This window comes from Papio anubis, chromosome 10, assembly GCF_008728515.1.
Source record: "Papio anubis isolate 15944 chromosome 10, Panubis1.0, whole genome shotgun sequence".
Taxonomy (NCBI): Eukaryota; Metazoa; Chordata; class Mammalia; order Primates; family Cercopithecidae; genus Papio; species Papio anubis.
The window spans coordinates 84150203-84173489 of NC_044985.1; the positions used below are offsets into that span (position 1 = coordinate 84150203).

Below are 23287 nucleotides of genomic sequence, written 5' to 3' on the forward strand. Positions count from 1 at the left end.
TAACTTATAGATTTAATGCGTTTACTTAAGTGTACAAGTAAATGTACTTATTTATTGAAATGCTATCTATGCCATAGTAAAAAACACTCATATTTACTGTATCACTTTCTATTCATTATAGTTAGTTCCATTGACTTGCCTATTATGTGTGTTACTACCATTTTGTACCAATACATTTTAATTGTTATAATTTTAAAATAGTAAATTTTGTTGTTTATTAGATCCTTAGTAGTTTTTCAAAAGTATGTTGTCATTATGCACATATTGTTTCATATAGATATGCAAATCAAGTGTCCACTTATCCTCCAAAAAATTGTATTGTGTGTTTTTAAGTGAACTTTTGTTGGAATTATATTATACACATTCAGACATAGTGGATTTTCACCAAGTGAACACTGTTGTGTAACAAATACCCAGAACAAGAAACAGAATATTACCAACATCTCAGATACTTCCTTGTGTCCCTTTCTAGTCATTACCCACTACCCAACACCTACCCAAGGATAAATATTATGCTGACTTCTAATTATAAACTGATTAATTTTGCACGGTTTTGAACTTCATATAATGAAATTATACAGTATGTATGTTTATCTCTGTCTTCTTTTGCCCAGCATTATGTTTGTGAGATCCATCCGTATTGCTGTATGTAGTTGTGAATTATTTGTTCTCATTGCTGTATAGTATTCCATTATATGATTATACTACAATGTATCCATTTTTCTTATGGTGAACATTTTGTTGGTTTTCCAGTGTGTTTTTTTGAGACAGAGTCTTGCTCTGTCACCCAAGCTGGAGTGCAGTGGCACGATCTCGGCTCACTGCAACCTCCAACTCCAGGGTTCAAGTGATCCTCCTGCCTTAGCCTCCCAAGTAGTTGGGATTATGGGCACTCACCACTCTGCTTGGCTAATTTTTGTACTTTCAGTGGGGACAGGATTTTACCATGTTGGCCAGGCTGGTCTCACTCCTAACTTCCAGTAATCCTCCTACCTCGGCCTCTGAAAGTGCTAGGATTACAAGCATGAGCCACCACACCTGACCTGGTTTTCTAGTTTTTATCTATTACAAATAGGGCTGCCACATATATGCCTTTTGATGAAGGTATGCACATATTCTGTTAGGTATATAGTGTGGAGTAGAATTACTTGGGATATATATTTATATCTCTTTGGCTTCAGGAGAAACTACTAAGTAGTTTTCTAAAGGAGTTATACCAATATACATTATTACTAACAATATATGAGGATTCCTGTTGTTCTATATGCTCAACAATTCTTGTTATTGTCTGTCTTTTTCATTTTAGTCATTTTGTGGGGTATGTAGTGGTATCATGTTGAGGTTTTATTTTTAATTTTCCTGATAACTAAGAAGTTAAGTATCTTCATATGTTTACTTTCTGTTGGGTTATCTGTCATATTTTTTAAGGCGTTCCTTGTATACATTTTTTTGTATGTAAGACAGGGTCTCACTTTGTCACCCAGCCTGGAGTGCAGTGGTGCAATCTCACCTCACTACAGCCTTGACCTCTCAGGCTCAAGCGATCCTCTCTCCTCAGTCCCCCAAGTAGCTGGGACTACAGGTGCATGCCACCATGCCTGGCTAATTTTTGTACTTTTTGTAGAGACAGGGTTTTGCCATGTTGCCCAGGCTAGCCTTGAACTCCTGAGCTCAAGTGTTCTGCCCACCTCAGCCTCCCAAAGGGCTAGGATTACAGGTGTGAGCCACTATGCCTGGCATATTCTTTGTATATCTTCTACTCTGTAGCTTGCCCCTTTGCTCTCTTAATGGTGTCTTTAGATGAAAAGTAGCTCTTTATGAAATCCAACTTTGTTTGCGGCGGGGAGGTGTGTATCTTCTCCCTCACCCCCCTTTTCGGTTACTAACTTTTGTGTCCTTTAAAGAAAATCTTTATTGGTTCTGGTTCTAAAATGGCAGTGTAAAATAAGCTGGCTTCTCTTGCCCCAACAAAAACAAAAACAAATACAGTGACAAGATCTTCCACCAGCAACAGCCCAGAGCTCAAGCTAGATGAGATACTTCCTGAGGCCAAAGAGAGGTGGAAAAACTCTGAGCAGATGGTAGGAGAACTGCACTTACACATGTGCGATGCCCTTCCCTCCCATTCTGCCAGGCCCCAACTGTGCGGAAAATCTCCCCTCAACTCACAGTCTGTACTGGAAAAAGCAAAATTGAAATGGTCAGCCAGCTTCCCCACCTTCTTCAGTTCCCTGTCAGAACTGTCCTTGCCTTAACTGATGGGTAGTATTGTGACTGCCTGAAGGGAGAAATATCCTGAGAACAGGCAGAGACAAACAAGCAAGGCTGGACTACAATCCCCAGCCCAGAAACTCTGCTCTGTAACTCAGCCAAAGGAAGCGCCAAATGAGAGTGGTTGTAGGAGGTACATTCCCCAGGTGCCCTGGGTGTGAACTCCTAGCTAGCCCTCCCAAACTGCTGTCCTAAACCCTTTGGGACCTCCCCCGTTTTGGGACATGCAGTGGTCAAACCATTTACTAGCTCCAATGTGAACCTAGGTTGAAGGCTCCACCTAGAGCCAAAAAGGAGGCAGCAAACTAGCAGTGAAGATTTGCTAAGCAGATATATTCAATAAAATCCAAAACAAGCTGGACAAAGCAAACTGGAATAAATAACTAATCCTTCAAGGCAAAGACATAGACATATACGCACAAGAAACTACAGCAAACAAGGAACCATGACCCTCCCAAAAGGACAAAAAGCAGAAATTTAGTGATTCTAATGAAGTGGCAATTTGTGAGTTCTTGGACCAAGAATTCTAAATAGTAGTTTTAAGGAAACTCAGTGATCTCCAAGATAACACAGAAAAGCAGTTCAGAAATTTATCAGAGAAATTTAACAAAGAGATTAAAATAATAAAAAAAAGTCAAACAGAAATCCTGGAACTGAGAAATACATTTGCTGAACTATAAAACTCTTTAGAGGTTCTTAATAGCAGAATGAACCAAACAGAGGAGCTGGAATGAACCAAACAGTGAGCTGGCTATTTGAAAATACACAGTCAGAGAAGAAAAATAAATAGAAGGAAAAGGAATGAAGAGTGCCTACAAGATACAAAAAATTACCCCAAAAGACCAAATCTAAGAATTATTAGTGTTTAAGAGAGAGCCGAGCATGAGCAAGGCATAGGAAGCTTATTCAAAGAAATAATAACAGAAAATTTTTCAAGACATGAGAAAGATATACATATCCAGGTAAAGGAAGGCCTGAGAACACAAAACAGATTCAGTGCAAATAAGACTACTCCAAGGCATGTTATAATCAAACTCTCAAAGGTCAAAGACAGAGAAGATCCTAAAAGCAATGAGAGATAAGAAGCAAATAACAGATAAAGGAGCTCCAATTCATGGAGCAACAGACTTCTCCACAGAAACCATGCTGGCCAGGAGGGAGTAGAACAACATTTTCAAAGCACTTAAACAACAAAAAACTGACACCCAAGAATATTGTGTCCAACAAATTGTCATGCAAATTTAAAGGAGAGCTAAAGTCTTTCACGCATAAACAAAAGCCAAGGAAACTGACCACCACCAAGACCCATCTTGCAAGAAATGAGGAAGGGAGTTCTTCAATCTGAAAGAAAAAAACACTACCATGCAAAAGGAAAGTTTTTAAGGTATAAAACCCACTGGTAAAATTAAGTACACAGACAAACCCAGAATACTTTGTTAACTGTATTTATGGTGTGCAATCCACTCAAACTCTAGTATGAAGCCCAAAAGATAAATGTATCAAAACTATACCAACCTGTTAATAGATAATATAAAGATATGTAAATTGATACAACTAAAAGACAAAATGTTGGAGGATGGAGTTAAATTATAGAATTATTTTGTGGGTTTTTATGTAAATTGTCTCAGTTCTTCAATTAAAAGCCATAGAGTAGCTGAATGGATAAATAAATGAGACCTACCTATGTGCTGCCTTCAAGAAACCCACTTCACCTATGAAGACACATATAGACTGAAAGTGGAGAAGGGCTGGAAAAAGATATTCCATGCAACTAGAAAACAATAAAGAGCAAGAGTAGCTGTACTCATAGCCGATAAGATAAACTACAAAGACTGTAAAAACTGGCAGTGAAGGAGGGTCACTATATGATTAAGGGGTCAATTCAACCAGAGGATATAACAATTATAAATATCTATGCACTCAACACTGCAGCTCCATATAAAGCCAACATTAATGGATGTAAAGGGAGAGAGAGACTGCAATATAGTAATAGTAGGGGGCTTTAACATCCTACTGTCAGTAATGGACAGATCATCCAGACAGAAAATCAACAAAGAAACAGCATAAACTGCATACTAGATACAATAGTTCTAACTGACATCTACAGAACATTTCACCCAACTGCTGCAGAATACACATTCTTTTCATCAACACATGGAAGATTTTTCAGAATAGACCATATCTTAGGCACAAACAGGTCTGTACAAGTTCAAAAAAATAAATCATATCCAGTATCTTCTCTGACCACAATGGAAGAAAACTGGAAATCAATAATGAGAGGAACTTTGGAAAATACACAAACAAATGGAAAATAAACAACATGCTCCTAAGCAACCAGTGGGTCAAAGAAGAAAGTAAGAAGGAAATTTAAAAATTTCCTAAATGAAAAGGGAAATACAACATAGCAAAGTGTATGGGGTATGGCAAAAGCAATACTGAAAGGGAAGTTTATAGCAATAAATGCCTATGTCAAAAAAGGAGAAACACTTCCAATAAACAACCTAAAAATACATGTCAAGGAATTAGAAAAGCAAGAACAAAGCAAATCCCAAGTTAGCAGAAGAAATAATAAAGATCAGAGCAGAAATAAATAAAATTGAGACTAAAAAACTATAGAAGATAAACAAAATGAAAAGTTGGTTTTTTGAAAAGATAAACAACATTGACAAACCTTTAGCTCAACTGAGAGGACTATAATAAATAAAATCAAACAAGAGATGAGACATAACAACTCAGACCTCAGAAATATAATTATTAGAGATGATTATGAATAATTATACACCAACAAATCACAAAATGTGGAAGAAATGAATACATTTTTGGATACATATAACCTACCAAGATTAAACCATAAAGAAATGGAAAACCTCAACAAACCAATAACAGGTAATGAGATTGAAGCTATAATAAAAACTCTCCCATTGAAGAAAAGCTCAGCCTGGGCACAGTGGCTCACACCTATAATCCCAGCCCTTTGGGAGGCCAAGGCAGGAGGATTGCTTGAGGCCAGGAGTTTGAGACCAGCCTGGGCAATATAAAAAGATCCAGTCCCTACAAAATAAAAAATTAGCTGGGTGTGGTGGCTAATCCTGTCAGGCTAATCCTGTGGTCCCAGCTACTCTGGAGGCTAAGGTGGGAGGACTGCTTGAGCCTGGGAAGTTGAGGCTGCAGTGAGCAGTGTTCACACCACTGCACTCCAGCTTTGGTGACAGAGCAACACCCTGTCTCAAAAAAAGAAAAGCCCAGGACTCAATGGATTCACTGCTGAATTCTACCAAAAATTTAAAGAACAGTGATGATGAATCCCACTAAAATGCTTTGAAAAGGAGAGAATACTTCCAAACTCACTCTACAAGGCCAGCATTACCCTAATACCAAAACCAGACAAGGACACAATGAAAAGAGAAAACTACAGACCAATATCACTGATGAACATAGATGCAAAAATCCTCAACAAAGTATTAGCAAGTCAAATTCAACAACACATTAAAAAGAATATTCACCATGATCAAGTGGGATTCATGCATGCTAGGGTTGTAAGGATGGCTCAGCATATACACGAATCAATCAATGTGATTCATCACATTAACAGAAACAAGAACAAAAACTGTATGAGTATTTCAATAGATGCCAAACAGCTTTTGCTAAAATTCAACATCCCTTTTTGATACACCAAAATGGGTGTAAAAAGAATATTCCTAAAAATAGTAAAGACCATCTATGACAAACCCACATCTAGCATTGTACTTTGAAGACTGGAACAAGACAAGAATGCCCACTTCCACTGCTATTCAACGGAATACTTGAAGTACTGGCCAGAGCAACTAAGCAAGAAAACAAAATAAAGGGCATCCACATTGGAAAGGAAGGAGTCAAATTAGCCTTGTTTGCAGATGGCCTGATCTTATAAAGACTCCACTGAAAAGCTGTTAGGACACATAAGGGAATTCAGTGAAGTTGCAGGATGCAAAATCAACATAATTAGTAGCATTTATATGTGAACAATCAGAAAAAAAAGTCAAGAAAGCAATCCCGTTTATCATAGCTACAAAAAATATGACATACCTAGGAATCAATCTAACCAAAAGAAGTGAAAGTTCTATAGAAGGAAAATGACAAAACCCTGATGAAAGAAATAGGACACCAAGAAAGGGAAGATATTCCATGCTCATGGATTGGAAGAATTAATACTGTTAAAATACTACCCAAAGCAATTTACAGATTCAGTGCAATTCATATCAAAATACCAATGACATTCTTCACAGAAATAAGGGGGGAAAATCCTAAAATTTATATGGACCCACAAAAGACCCTGAGTAACCAAAGCAATCAGGACTTGATCTGGGCAAAAATGTCTTGTGTAAGACCTCAAAAGCACAGGCAACCAAAGCAAAAATAGACAATTAAGATTATTACATCAAGCTAAAAAGCTTCTGCACAGCAAAGGAAACAATCAACAAAGTGAAGAGACAACCCATATAATGTGAGAAAATATTTGCAAACTGTCTCTCTGAGAAAGGAATAATAACCAGCATTTATTGGGAGCTTAAATAACTAAGTAGCAAAAAAGAAAAAAACTGCTTGCAAAAAGAGGAATCCTCATATACTGGTAGAAATGTAAATTAATATAGCCACTATGCAGAACAGCATGGAGGTTCTTCAAAAAACTAAAAATATAACTTCCATATGATCTAGCAATTCCATTGTTGAGTATATATCCAACAACAACAAAAAAAGGAAATCAGTGTATCAAAGAGCTATCTGCACTCCCATGTTTATTGCAGCACTATTCACAATAGCCAACATGTGGGAATCAACCTAAGCACCCATCAACAGATGTGTGGATAAAGTATGGAAGATATATATACAATGGCATATTACCAGTTGTGTGTCACAGTGCTCAGCTTTATTTTATATTCTTAAATGATATTCTGAATGTTACTGGGTTTTGTTTGTTTGTTTTTTAAGTGCAAGCAAGTTTACTAGTGAAGTTAAGGAATAAAGAAAGGCTACTCCATAAGCAGAGCAGTGGCATGGGCTGTTCAACCAAGGTTACTTGTAGTTATTCCTTGATCATATGCTAAACAAGGGGTGGATTATTCATAAGTTTTTTAGGAAAGAAGTGGGCAATTCCTGGAACTGAGGTTTTCTCCCCTTTTAGACCATATAAAGTAACTTCTTGACATTACCATAGCATTTGTAAATTGTCATGGTGCTGGTGGGAGTGTCTTTTAGCATGCTAATAAATTATAATTAGCATATAATGAGCAGTGAGGATGACCGGAGGTCACTTTTGTCACCATCTTGGTTTTGGTGGTTTTGGCCGGCTTCTTTACTGCATGCTATTTTATCAGCAAGGTCTTTGTGACCTGTACCTTTTGCTGATCTCCTGTCTCATCCATTGACTAAGAATGCCTTAACTTCCTGGGAGTGCAGCCCAGTAGGTCTCAGCATTATTTTAGCCATCCCCTGTTCAAGAAGGAGTTGCTCTGGCTCAAACACCTCTGATATATCCGCCCCTCCCCTCCTTTTACAAGGGAACCCTTAATCCTAAGGGTTGTAGAGGGATGAAAATTCATCTTCTGTAACTTCTTCAGGCTGAATAGGGGTGATGATATTCCTGCCTAACTGTTAGGGTCTCTTGTATTTGGGTAGAGAGGAGCTCAGTCAGAAGGCAACAGTATGGTGAGGGCCATTCATAACTCTTGAGTTCTGACAAAAGGTGATACCTGGAAGATTAATAAGTGTTCCATTTCAGAAAACATTAAGGGAGCCCATCCTGCATTCCTACACAAGGAGTACAACAGCAATATATTCTACAACAGTAAAGCAAAATAAGTAAAATTATCCCAAGTAAACTAAATAAGAAGACTTTCCATGAACTGGGCAATTGTTGGAACCAAGCTAATAGGGAGTCACTAACTGATTCCAAAACATGTCCAGAATTAGAATACTGATAGAGATTTCTACATTATCTGTCCCTCTTGTTTCTTTTGAGCAGCAGCCAGAGACCACTGATGGGCTCACAGGAATAAGCAGAGTCTAAAAAGAACATAAGTTCTTTTTAAATTGGCTTTGATGGAATGCTGTTCCATAAGGAATCTCAGATGAGACTTTTTTAAAGCTGAGCCCAGCCATGGGTTTGTACCCTCCAATACCTAGAACTTGAGTAAATTCCTCTCTTCTTGAGGTCCCAAGATAACTTGGGGCTCCTGGGCCTGTCAGAAAATGACATTATTTACTTACAGGTCAAGAAACCTGTGCAGGGATTGTGTAGACAAGGTATGAGGCCAGTTTTCCCAATGGGCCTTTATTGGCTCTCTAAGTCAAATTTGATTCCTTAAAGGAAAGCACACCATTCCAGTCAATGCCTTGGTAAAATAACCAGTTTTTCCAATTGTGTCCTGTTGCACAAGAAAACAGATTCTTATTGTACTTATACAAACAACTATATTGCCATAAATTAAGAATATTCACAACTAGTTTTCAAATTCTGAAGAAATCAGGTAGAGAGAAACAAACATGCTCCAAATTTTGTTCACAGGAGTATAATTTACTCAATTTTTAAAAGCTGTAAATAGCTCAAAAGAAAAATTTTGTTTACACTGAAAAACAAAAGAAAGGATCATCAATGTTTCAAGCAAAAAGTCAAAAAAGATTACTTCAGACTTACATTAGTTTAGTCCATGCAGTTAAATACTGTCCTATTTAATATTCATGAACATTTCCACTCTTCATGAGTACTGAAAGTTTTTTCCTCTGTTCTAATGTCACAATCTCCAAAGTTACTAGAAACTTGCATTCAAGAGCACCTGTCAAAGTCCTATAGCTGATTATAAACTACCTTTTGAAGAGGATTAAAACAAGACAATTGTCTATAGGTGACAAAAAGTCTTAGTTAGACAGCCATTATTAAAGCCACAGTTGATAAGGAAATTTTAGTTTCTTCTATGACATACAACAATTTTACATAATAGTTATAATGATTAATAACATACACTAAACCATATCAAAGTTATAGGAATTTTCTATAATTTTGGAACACATACCAGTAACATTTATATAAGCACAAAGAAAGGCAAACACTGTTTCATATTCGACAGTGCTTCCTGTAAGATTTTCATACCAAATAAGCCAAATTTCACCACTGCATTAGTGCATTATTTATGTCAAACTCAATTCTTAATAAAACCTTATACACAAATGTATTCAATCTTCATCAGTTTGACCATAAGGTAAGATTCTCAAACCTTTTACAACCCTTTAAAAAAAATTTTTTTTTAAAGAGCAGATCAGTGCTCAAGAAAAACCTGTTACGCTTTTATTCCAATGTTCAATTTATGGAAAGACTGAATAATACCCCTTTAACTTTAGCTAATATGTTCTCACATATAACTTTTTTACAAGATTAATTTTTCACAAACCTCCACAACTTGCTCGAACCTTCAGCTTTATCCTATCTAATTCAAAACAATCCTTTAACCCTCTAAATGAGGCAAAAAAAATTCACATTCCCATGACTTTTTATAATATTTTCTCAAAGATTAGTTATGTCACATGAACTAAAAGGCATTATACTTTTTACTTTTCTGACAACATGTTTTATTTAAGCGCTTATTATTTTTAAGCCAGTTAAAGCCCTTTCATATTACACACACCACACACATAAATACACAGACAGATAAAAGAAGATCCAGTAGTTGTAAGATATTTCATTTGCTAGTTTTTAAGTTTCCATTTCAAGCATACAGTTTCTAGGGCCTAATAAGCAGGCATAGCTGGAAGGCAAAATAAATCCCTCCAAATTAAGGGTCCCATTTTTATACCAGATCCTGGATCCCAAAAAATGAGAAATGCTACAGAACAAGACAGTACAATGATTTTACTGTGCATTTTTTACAAAGCAACCCAAAACCAATCAGCCCATTCTGTGATTAGCCCATCCCCCAGGGGAATATTATTTCTCAGTGGTAGTGGGAGGTGAGGACATTCCCATACCTTACAGGTGGTCAAGAGCATGCTTTTCTGATCCAAACATGCAAAGAGCTGAGTATCCCTGCCATACTGCCATTAGCTATCCCCAGAAACATATTTCCTACCAAATTATTACACACCAATGTTCTCTCATAATGCAAAGAATTTCTGATACCCCCAAAAGTCAAAAACATCAGATAATACAATGCAAAACAGAATAGAGCCTTAGATTTTGAGAGAGATCTATCAACTTTCAATTCCTGGGGTTTCATGAGGTAAACAGGTTTTTCCCAAAACAGGGTCTGTGGTGCCGCCTCTGTTTTCCCCAAGGAGTCTCAGGCTATTAGAGCTTGAATATCCGCTTTTTTTGTTTGTTTGTTTTGAGACGGAGTCTCACTCTTGTCGCCCAGGCTGGAGTGCAGTGGTGCAATCTTGGCTCACTGCAACCTCCACCTTCTGGGTTCAAGCAATTCTTCTGCCTCAGCCTCCTGAGTAGCTGGGATTACAGGCACCCACCACCAAGCCTGGCTAATTTTTGTATTTTTAGTAGAGATGGGGTTTCACCACGTTGGCCAGGCTGGTCTCGAACTCCTGACCTCAGGTGATCTGCCCACCTTGGCCTCCCAAAGTGCTGGGATTACAGGCTTGAGCCACCGTGCTTAGTCGAATATCTGCTTTTAATTATCTACTGACTTTTAGTCATAGTGCTCTTTTATAAAGTTCTTCTAAATCTCTTACTACCTGATTTTAGCCAGGCCAAGCAGCCAATATTTCTTGCTTTTGAATTTTACCAAAGATAACCTCCCAGGTGAAACCAATAAGCCTAAAGTTATGACTTAACCACGAATGTACAAGGTATTTTCAAAGAGGTGGTAAGCAGTTTTTATAAGATCTAGAATCTCCAAAGGTAGCTCAGAGAAAGGAAGATTCAAGAAGGGAAGCCAGAAGTCATACATGTAGGGGAAGAGAATCAACAAATGATAAAGATCACATAGATATCAACCAGAAAGTACTCATTCCCTAAGCTGGGAATTGGACCCAGGCTGTGATAGTGAAAACACAAAGCCTTAGCCAGTAAGCTACAGCATCGGGCAGTTTCCATTGCCCTTCCCAGAAGGACCCTACAGCAGCCAATTTTGAGCTTGCAAAGGCTTTTAACTGCTCAAAACAATTTTTAGAGCTGACTGTGACATCAACTCCAAAACTCCTGGCCAAGAGAGAGGGAGAGAGAGAGACAGAGAGAGACAGAGAGAGAGAGAGAGAGAGAGAGAAAGAGAGAGAAAGATTGCCTGTGGCAAAGTGGGGAAGGCAAAGAGCTCAGGGAAGCCAGAGAAAGAGCCACTCATTGCAATGACACTGAATCAAAAGTTCAGGTGGCCACTTGTCAGTTGTGAAGGATCTTTTCCAGAAGTCCCATCAGCTCTCAGGTTTCCCCCTTTAGGGGAGGAAAAAGCTCCCCATGTCCCATGAACCTGTACATGCCTGAAAAGCTCCCCATGTCCCATGAACCTGTACATGCCTGATCCTGTCACCCACAGCCATCTGCAAAGAGTGGAAGGCAAATTAATCCAAAGAGAAGAGTGGTTAACATCCCATAATTCCAAATTTGTTCTTAGCCAAGAGGGACTTTACTGATGGGGGGCCTCTAATCCCCTACATCTTAGAAGGGACTCTAACCCTCATAAGTTGGGCCTCAAACTGAAGTTCAGTGAAGCATCCTTGCCTTTTATTAAGAGGGGCCTTTAACCTACTCTGTCTTAGGAGAGACTCTAACTCCCCTAAGTTGGGCCTCTAACCCAATCCCATCCTTTACCTGGGCACCCCACCACTTACCCAAAGTTGGCCAATTGGTGCTGCGGTCTATTTCCTTTGGGTCAGGGGTCTCCTCAGTATCGTCCCTTCATGGTTTGCCAGGAAGATGTTATTGGAAAGCGTCCTGATCCCAGACCCCAGGAGAGGGTTCTTGGATCTCAAGCAAGAAAGAATTCAAGGCAAATCCTTAAAGTAAAAGCAAGTTTATTAGGAAAGTAAAGGAATAAGAAATGGCTACCCCATAGGCAGAGAGGCTCTGCTTTTTAAATTTAATTTTCTTCTTGATGTTAGTATATAGCAATATAATTTTTGGATATTGACGTTGTTTCCAGTGACCTTGCTATTCTAATAGTTTGTGAATATAATTTTACTATTTGTGAATAAGGGCAGTTTTATTCCCCCCAACCTCCTAGTATATAGGCTTTTCTTATTTATTTATTTATTTCCAGGTTTTGGCTTTTATTTTTTCTTATGTTGCATTGGCTACTTTTTTTTTTTTTTTCCTTTTTTTGAGACAGAGTCTCACTCTGTCACCAAGCTTGAGTGCAATGGTGTGATCTCGGCTCACTGCAACCTCCGCCTCCTGGGTTCAAGCGATTCTCCTGCCTCAGCCTCCCGAGTAGCTGGGACTATGGGCACACACTATCACGCCCAGCTAATTTTTGTATTTTTAGTAGAGATGGGGTTTCACCATGTTGGCCAGGGTGGTCTCGATCTCTTGACCTTGTGATCTGCCCACCTTGGCCTCCCAAAGTGCTGGGATTACAGGCGTGAGCCACCATGCCTGGCCAGCTACTTGTTAAATATTGAATAAAAGAAGTAAGAACAGGCATTCATATTGTATTCCCATTATTAAATATTGTATTCCTGTTATTAAATATTATGCCTGCTCTTGTGTTTTTGTAGATTCTCTTAATCAGGTTATGAAAATTTCCTTGTACTTTCAGTTTGCTGAGAGTTTTTCGTGAATAGCTACTGAATTTTATCAAATGCTTTTTCTGTCACTGAGTAGATACTAATTTTTCCTTTTTTCTATTAATGTTATGATTTTTAATATTTTTTATTCATATAATGAATTATAAGGATTTTTGAATGTTAAACCATAATTTCATTTCCACAATGAACTGCTCCTGATGAAGTATCCTTACAATTTTGAAGTATGCCACAAAATTGTAATTGCTAATTTTTAAAAAAGATTTTTGCATCATTTTACATCATTGTATGTTGATGAAAATGATTTATAATTTTTGTTTCTTGTAATAGATTTTGTCAGGTTTTTGTATTTATAGTATGCTGGTCACTGTAAATGAATTAAGTGTACCTCTTTTTCTGTTTTATGGTAGTATTTGTGTAGGATATGTTGTTTTTTTTTAATGTTTAGAAGTTATCTGGGCTTGCTTGCAGTTTTCTTGTGGAAAAGGTTTTGGTAACATCTCTTTTTTTTTGAGATGGAGTTTCACTCTTGCAACCCAGGCTAGAGTGCAATGCTGCGATCTTGGCTCACTGCAGCCTCTGCCTTCCGAGTTCAAGTGGTTCTCCTATCTCAGCCTCCCGAGTGGCTGGGATTACAGATGCCCACCCCCACGCCCAGCTAAATTTTGTATATTTTGTAGAGACAGGGTTTCGCCATGTTGACCAGGCTGGTGTTGAACCACCTGCCTCGGCCTCCCAGTGTGCTGGGATTACAGGCATGAGCCACCATGCCTGACCTAACATCTCATTTCTTTAATAGGTATAAGAATATTCAGATTTCCTATTTCTTCTTATGTTAGGTTAAATTGTTTTAAAGAATTTGACCATTTCATCTAAAATTACTGGCATAAAATTGTCCACAATATTATCAAGTTATGTGCTTAATGTGTTTTGGGTATGTAGTGAGGTTCTCTTCTTCTTTCTCAGACTGGTTATTTGTGTTTCATCACTGTTTTTCTTAATTAGTCTTGCTCTAGAGGTCTGTCAATTTTATTCATCTTTGTGAAGGTCCCATTTGGAGCTATGTTGTTGTTTTAGTATATTTGTTTTCTATTTCATTGATTCTGCTCCTTATTGTTTCTTTCCTTCTTTCTGTTTTGCTTTTCTTTTCATTATTATTATTACTCTTATTAGTTGCTTCTTGGGATAGATTATCAATTTTCAGCCTCTCTTTTAAAAAAATAAGCATTTCAGGTTATTTTCCTATAATCACTGCTTTAGCTGTGTTCTACAATTTTTGTTTATTTTGTGATGAGTTCTCATGTGCTGTTGCCCAAGCTGGACTTGATCTCCTGGGTTCAAATGATCCTCCTGCTTTAGTCTCCTGAGTAGCTGGGACTACAGGCATGCATCATCAGTCTCCTGGATTCACAGTTTTTGATATACCATATCATTATTTAGTTCAAGATTTTTTTTTCTGATTTTTTATTTGACCCTATGGATCACTTACAAGTATATTGTTTAATTTCTAAGCTGATGGGTATTTTTATTTTTACTTTTTGTTGTTGATGTCTAGCTTAATTCTACTATAATTAGGGACCATAATTCAAATGAATTTAGATTTTTGAAGTATGTTGGGAATTTCATTAGGACAAAGATTGATCTAATTTGGTAAGTATTTGGGGTGCACATGAAAAAAAAAAGTGTATTTTGCAGTTGTTGAACCCTGTATTTTACGTATGGCAGCTGTGTCTAGTTTGTTAATTATAGTCTTCCATATCCTTCCTGCTTCTGTTGTCTGTTTATTCTATCAGTTATTGAGAGAAGTTTATTAAAGTCTACCATTATGATTATGGATTCATCTGTTTCTCCTTTTAGTTTTCTCAATTTTTGCTGTATGTATTTTAAAGCTATTATTAGGTACTCACATTTAGGACTGATTTGTTTTTCTGATTTCTAGCAGTGGTTCCTGCTTTAAAGTCTATTTTGTTTGGTATAATATTTCCATGATATATCTTTTTCTATACCCTCACTTCAAATTCTGTTATATTTAAAATGCTATACAGGTCCATCAGGTGTCATTTCATCATCTTCAGGCATCTATCTTTTTCTATTGAAAAGTTAGCACCTTTCTTACAAGCTGAAGAAGTTCCCTTTTTTCTGGTTTTCTGAGTTTTTATAATGAATTTGTGTTGAATTTTGTCAAATGATTTTTTTGCATTTGTAGAGAGAATCATTATTTTTCTCCTTTGTTTTATTAATACAGTGACTTCAGTGGATTTTCTAATGCAAACTTTGTGTTCCTGAAAAGAAATTCCAACTTGTTATTATGTATTATTCTTTCTCTATATTGCTGGGTTTGATTTGCTAATGTTTTCTTAAAAATTTTGTACTATGTACATAAGGGATATTGGTCTTTAATTTTCTTACAAAAACCGTTGATAGGTTTTGACAAGGGTTGTGCTGGCCTCATGAGATGAGAAGCATTTGTCTTCCTCAATTTTTGAAAGAATTTGTACAATTGGTAGTTTTTCATTAATGTTTAATAGAATTCACAAGAGAAGTAATTCGGGCCTGGAGTTTTTAATTATGAATTTAATTTTTAAAATAGATATGGGCTTTTCAGATTTTTGGTTTGTTTTCAAGTCAGTTTAGAAAATGTTTATCTTTCAAGAAAATCACCCATCTCATCTAGTCAGTAAGGTTTATTGGTATAAAGTTGTTTATACTATGCTTTTCTTATTCTTTTTTTTTTTAATACTTTAAGTTCTAGGGTACATGTGCACAATGTGCAGGTTTGTTACATATGCATACATCTGCCATGTTGGCATGCTGTACCCATTAACTCGTCATTTACATTAGGTATATCTCCTAACGCTATCCCTCCCCCTTACCCCCACCCCACGACAGGCCCCGGCATGTGATGTTCCCCACCCTGTGTCCAAGTGTTCTCATTGTTCAATTCCCACCTATGAGTGAGAACATGCGGTATGTGGTTTTCTGTCCTTGCGATAGTTTGCTCAGAATGATGGTTTCCAGCTTCATCCATGTCCCCACAAAGGACATGAACTCGTCCTTTTTTATGGCTGCATAGTATTCCATGGTGTATATGTGCCACATTTTCTTTTTTTTTTTCTTTTTCTTTTTTTTGAGACAGAGTCTCACTCTGTCACCAGGGCTGGAGTGCAGTGGCATGATCTCGGCTCACTGCAACCTCTGTCTCCCTAGTTCAAGCGATTCTCCTGCCTCAGCTTCCCAAATAGCTGGGAATACAGGTGCCTACCACCACAGCCAGCTAATTTTTTTTGTATTTTTAGTAGAGACGGGGTTTCACCATGTTGGCCAGGATGGTCTCGATCTCTTGACCTCGTGATCCGCCTGCCTCAGCTTCCCAAAGTGCTGGGATAACAGGCGTGAGCCACCGCGCCTGGCATGTGCCACATTTTCTTAATCCAGTCTATCATTGTGGACATTTGGGTTGGTTCCAAGTCTTTACTCTTGTGAATAGTGCCACAATAAACATACGTGTGCATGTGTCTTTATAGCAGCATGATTTATAATCCTTTGGGTATATACCCAGTAATGGGATGGCTGGGTCAAATGGTATTTCTAGTTCTAGATCCTTGGGGAATCGCCACACTGTCTTCCACAATGGTTGAACTAGTTTACAGTCCCACCAGCAGTGTAAAAGTGTTCCTATTTCTCCACATCCTCTCCAGCACCTGTTGTTTCCTGACTTTTTTAATGATTGCCTTTCTAACTGGTGTGAGATGGTATCTCATTGTGGTTTTGATTTGCATTTCTCTGATGGCCAGTAATGATTAACATTTTTTCATGTGTCTGTTGGCTGCATAAATGTCTTCTTTTGAGAAGTATCTGTTCATATCCTTCACCTACTTTTTGATGGGGTTGTTTGATTTTTTCTTGTAAATTTATTTAAGTTCTTTGTAGATTCTGGATATTAGCCCTTTGTCAGATGGGTAGATTGCAAAAATTTTCTCCCATTCTGTAGGTTGCCTGTTCACACTGATGGTAGTTTCTTTTGCTGTGCAGAAGCTCTTTAGTTTAATTAGATCCCATTTGTCAATTTTGGCTTTTGTTGCCATTGCTTTTGGTGTTTTAGACATGAAGTACTTGCCCATGCCTATGTCCTGAATGGTATTGCCTAGGTTTTCTTTTAGGGTTTTTATGGTCTTAGGTCTAACAGTTAAGTCTTTAATCCATCTTGAATTAATTTTTGTATAAGGGGTAAGGAAGGGATCCAGTTTCAGCTTTCTACATATGGTTAGCCAGTTTTCCCAGCACCATTTATTAAACAGGGAATCCTTTCCCCATTTCTTGTTTTTGTCAGGTTTGTCAAAGATCAGATGGTTGTAGATGTGTGGTATTATTTCTGAGGGCTCTGTTCTGTTCCATTGGTCTATATATCTGTTTTGGTACCAGTACCATGCTGTTTTGGTTACTGTAGCCTTGTAGTATAGTTTGAAGTCAGATAGTGTGATGCCTCCAGCTTTGTTCTTTTGGCTTAGAATTGTCTTGGCAATGTGAGCTCTTTTTTGGTTCCATATGAACTTCAAAGTAGTTTTTTCCAGTTCTGTGAAGAAAGTCATTGGTAGCTTGATGGGGATGGCATTGAATTTATAAATTACCTCGGGCAGTATGGCCATTTTCACAATATTGTTTCTTCCTATCCGTGAGCATGAAATGTTCTTCCATTTGTTTGTGTCCTCTTTTATTTCGTTGAGCAGTGGTTTGTAGTTCTCCTTGAAGAAGTCTTTCCTATCCCTTGTAAATTGGATTCCTAGGTATTTTATTGTCTTTGAAGCAATTGTGAATGGGAGTTCACTCATGATTTGGCTCTCTGTTTGTTAATGGTGTATAGGGATGCTTGTGATTTTTGCACATTGATTTTGTATCCTGAGACTTTGCTGAAGTTGCTTATCAGCTTAAGGAGATTTTGGGCTGAGACAGTGGGGTTTTCTAAATATATAATCATGTCATCTGCAAACAGGGACAATTTGACTTCCTCTTTTCCTAATAGAATACCCTTTATTTCTTTCTCCTGCCTGATTGCCCTGGCCAGAACTTCCAACACCAAGTTGAATAGGAGTGATGAGAGAGGGCATCCCTGTCTTGTGCCAGTTTTCAAAGGGAATGCTTTGAGTTTTTGCCCATTCAGAATGATATTGGCTGTGGGTTTGTCATAAATAGCTCTTATTATTTTGAGATACATCCCATCAATACCTAATTTATTGAGAGTTTTTAGCATGAAGGGCTGTTCAATTTTGTCAAAGGCCTTTTCTGCATCTATTGAAATAATCATGTGGTTTTTGTCTTTGGTTCTGTTTATATGCTGGATTACGTTTATTGATTTGCATATGTTGAACCAGCCTTGCATCACAGGAATGAAGCCCACTTGATCATGGTGGATAAGGTTTTTGATGTGCTGCTGGATTCAGTTTGCCAGTATTTTATTGACGATTTTTGCATCAGTGTTCATCAGGGATATTGGTCTAAAATTCTCTTTTTTGTTGTGTCTCTGCCAGGCTTTGGTATCAGGATGATGCTGGCCTCATAAAATGAGTTAGGGAGGATTCCCTCTTTTTCTGTTGATTGGAATAGTTTCAGAAGGAATGGTACCAGCTTCTCCTTGTACCTGTGGTGGAATTCGGCTATGAATCCATCTGGTCCTGGACTTTTTTTGGTTGGTAGGCTATTAATTATTGCCTCAATTTCAGAGCCTGTTATTGGTCTATTCAGGGATTCAACTTATTCCTGAATTGGTCTTGGGAGGATGTATGTGTCCAGGAATTTGTCCATTTCTTCTAGATTTTCTAGTTTATTTGCGTAGAGGTGTTTATAGTATTCTCTGATGGTAATTTGTATTTCTGTGGGATCAGTGGTGATATCCCCTTTATCATTTTTTATTGCATCTATTTGATTCTTCTCTCTTTTCTTCTTTATTAGTCTTGCTAGCAGTCTATCAATTTTGTTGATCTTTTAAAAAAACCAGCTCCTGGATTCATGGATTTTTTGAAGGGTTTTTTATGTCTCTATCTCCTTCAATTCTGCTCTGATCTTAGTTATTCCTTGCCTTCTGCTAGCTTTTGAATGTGTTTGCTCTTGCTTCTCTAGTTCTTTTAATTGTGATATTAGGGTGTCAATTTTAGATTTTTCCAGCTTTCTCTTGTGGGCATTTAGTGTTATAAATTTCCCTTTACACACTGCTTTAAATGTGTCCCAGAGATTCTGGTATTTTGTATCTCTGTTCTCATTGGTTTCAAAGAACATCTTTATTTCTGCCTTCATTTCGTTATGTACCCAGTAGTCATTCAGGAGCAGGTTGTTCAGTTTCCATGTAGTTGAGTGGTTTTGAGTGAGTTTCTTAATCCTGAGTTCTAGTTTGATTGCACTGTGGTCTAAGAGACAGTTTGTTATAATTTGGTTCTTTTACATTTGCTGAGGAGTACTTTACTTCCAACTATGTGGTCAATTTTGGAATAAGTGCGATGTGAGCTGAGAAGAATGTATATTCTGTTGATTTGGGGTGGAGAGTTCTGTAGATGTCTATTAGGTCTGCTGGTGCAGAGCTGAGTTTAATTCCTGGATATCCTTGTTAACTGTCTGTCTTGTGGATCTGTCTAATGTTGACAGTGGGGCGTTAAAGTCTCCCATTATTATTGTGTGGGAATCTAAGTCTCTTTGTAGCTCTCTAGGGACTTGCTTTATGAATCTGGGTGCTCCTGTATTGGGTGTATATATATTTAGGATAGTTAGCTCTTCTTGTTGAATTGATCCCTTTACTATTATGTAATGGCCTTCTTTGTCTCTTCTGATCTTTGTTGGTTTAAAGTCTGTTTTATGCAACCCCTGCTATTTTTTGTTTTCCATTTGCTTGGTAGATCTTTCTCCATCCTTTTATTTTGAGCCTATGTGTGTCTCTGCACTTGAGATGGGTCTCCTGAATACAGCACACTGATGGGTCTTGACTCATTATCCAGTTTTCCAGTCTGTGTCTTTTAATTGGAGCATTTAGCCCATTTACATTTAAGGTTAATATTGTTTCATGTGAATTTGATCCTGTCATTATGATGTTAGCTGATTATTTTGCTTGTTAGTTGATGCAGTTTCTTCCTAGCATCGGTGGTCTTTACAACATTGGCATGTCTTTGCAGTGACTGGTACTGGTTGTTCCTTTCCATGTTTAGCACTTCCTTCAGGAGTTCTTGTAAGGCAAACCTGGTGGTGACAGAATCTCTCAGCATTCACTTGTCTGTAAAGGATTTTATTTCTCCTTCACTTATGAAGCTTAGTTTGGCTGGATATGAAATTCTGGGTTGAAAATTCTTTTCTTTAAGAATGTTGAATATTGGCCCCCACTCTCTTCTGGCTTGTAGAGTTTCTGCCAAGAGATCCACTGTTAGTCTGATGTGCTTCCCTTTGTGGGTAACCCGACCTTTCTCTCTGGCTGCCCTTAACATTTTTTCCTTCATTTCAACTTTGGTGAATCTGACAATTATGTGTCTTGTAGTTGCTCTTCTCGAGGAGTATCTTTTTGTCATTCTCTGTATTTCCTGAATTTGAATGTTGGCCTGCCTTGCTAGGTTGGGGAAGTTCTCCTGGATAGTATCTTGAAGAGTGTTTTCCAACTTGGTTCCATTATCCCTGTCACTTTCAGGTACACCAATCAGATGTAGATTTGGTCTTTTCACATAGTCCCATATTTCTTGGAGGCTTTGTTTGTTTCTTTTTACTCTTTTCTCTCTAAACTTCTCTTCTCACTTCATTTCATTCATTTGATCTTCAATCACTGATACCCTTTCTTCCAGTTGATCAAATCGGCTGCTGAAGCTTGTGCATGCATCACGTAGTTCTCATGCCATGGTTTTCAACTCCATCTGGTCATTTAAGGTCTTCTCTACACTGTTTATTCTAGTTAGCCATTCGTCTAATCTTTTTTCAAGGTTTTTAGCTTTTTTGTGATGGGTTCAGACATCCTCCTTTAGCTTGGAGAAATTTGTTGTTACCAATCGTCTGAAGCCTTCTCTCGTCAAAATCATTCTCCATCTAGCTTTGTCTGTTGCTGGCAAGGAGCTATATTCCTCTGGAGGAGAAGAGGTGCTCTGATTTTTAGAATTTTCAGCTTTTCTGCTCTGGTTTCTCCCTGTCTTTGTGGTTTTATCTACCTTTGGTCTTTGATGATGGTGACATACAGATGGGATTTTCATGTGGATATCCTTTCTGTTTGTTAGTTTTCCTTCTAACACTTAGGACCCTCAGCTGCAGGTCTGTTGGAGTTTGCTGGACGTCCACTCCAGACCCTGTTTGCCTGGGTATCACCAGCAGATGCTGCAGAACAGCAAATATTGCAGAAAGGCAAATGTTGCTGTCTGATCGTTCCTCTGGAAGCTTCATCGCAGAGGGGCACCCGGCTGTTTGAGGTGTCAGTTGGCCCCTACTGGGAGGTGTCTCCCAGTTAGGCTACTCGGGGGTCAGGGACCCACTTGAGGAGGCAGTCTATCTGTTCTCAGATCTCAAACTCCGTGCTGGGAGAACCACTACTCTCTTCAAAGCTGTCAGACAGGGACATTTAAGTCTGCAGAAGTTTCTGCTGCCTTTTTGTTCAGCTATGCCCTGCCCCCAGCGGTGGAGTCTACAGAGGCAGGCAGGCCTCCTTGAGCTGCAGTGGGCTCCACCTGGTTTGAGCTTCCCAGCTGCTTTGTTTACCTACTCAAGCCTCAGCAATGGCGGGTGCCCCTCCCCCAGCCTCGCTGCTGCCTTGCAGTTTGATCTCAGACTGCTCTGCTAGCAATGAGCGAGGCTCCATGGGCGTGGGACCCTCTGAGCCAGGTGCGGGATATTATCTCCTGGGGTGCCGTTTGCTAAGACCGTTGGAAAAGCACAGTATTATTAGGGTGGGAGTGACCCAATTTTCCAGGTGCCGTCTGTCTAGGCTTCGCTTGGCTAGGAAAGGGAATTCCCCAACCCCTTGCGCTTCCCGGGTGAGGCAATGCATCGCCCTGCTTTGGCTCTGCACCCACTGTCCGACAAGCCCCAGTGAGATGAACCCAGTACCTCAGTTGGAAATGCAGAAATCACCTGTCTTCTGCGTCACTCACGCTGGGAGTTGTAGACTGGAGCTGTTCCTATTCAGCCATCTTGGAACCTCTCATTCTTTTAATGCCTGTAGCATCTGTAGTGAGAACCTTTCTTTCCTGATTTTTAAAATTTGTTTGTTTAATCAAACTAGCTACAGGTGTGTCAATTTTATTGTTCATTTAAAAAACTCAGTTTTTGGCTTCATTGATTTCATTTTTCTCAAATTTATGTTTTATATTTCATTTATGTCTGTTTTTAAATTATTTCCTTTCTTGTATTTACTTTTTTAAAACATAGAGATATATAATTCACATAACATAAAATGTCTTATCACATGAAATTCACCCTTTTAAAGTATACAGTGCAGTGGTTTTAGTATATTCACAAAGCTTTGAATCTTCACCCTGTTCAATTCTAAAATATTTCAGTCTCTAAAAGGGAATCTCATATCTATAACAGTCACTTCCCATTTTCCACTCCCCTAGCCCCTAACAACTGCTAATCTACTTTCTGTCTAAGTGGATTTGGCCATTTTGGATATTTCATATGAATGGAATCATAAAATACGTGGCCTTTTGTGTCTGGCTTTTTTCACTTAGCATATTGTTTTCAAGGTTCATTCATGTTGTCGCACATATGAGCATTTCATTACTCTTTATGAAGGGACAATAATTCTGTTGTATGGATATACCATGTTTTGTTTATCCATTCATCAATCAATGGACATTTGTGTTGTTTCCACTTTTTGGCTATTATGAATAATGCTGCAATAAACATTCATGTGCAAGTTTTTGTGTGGACATATGTTTTCAGTTATCTTGAATATATGCCTAGCAGTGGAATTGCTGGGTCATCTGGTAACTCTGTTTAACTTTTGGAGAAACTGCCAAATTGTTTTTCCAAGCTTCTGTACCATTTTACATTCCTGCCAGCAAAGTATTTCAACACTGATTTCTCCATCTCCTCACCAACACTTATTGTCTATTATTGTGATTATAGCCATCTAGGAGTGTGAAGTAGTATCTCATTGTGATTTTTATTTGTAGTTCCTTAATAATTAATGATATCAAGTATATTTTTATGTACTTACTGGCCATTTGCATATCAGGATCATTCTCTTTTGATTACCTTTTCCCTGTGAGTTTAAATCATGTTTTTCTATTGCTTCATATATTGGATAATATTAGATTGCACCTGAGTATTGTGTATCCCTTGTAGA

General features: G+C 38.1%; 1 protein-coding gene across 4 annotated transcripts in view; it reads left to right on the top strand.

The window, feature by feature from the left end:
• Window positions 1–23287, top strand: part of SGO2 (shugoshin 2) — a 53145-nt gene that overhangs the window by 14305 nt on the left and 15553 nt on the right. The gene's annotated exons all lie outside the window — the stretch shown is intronic.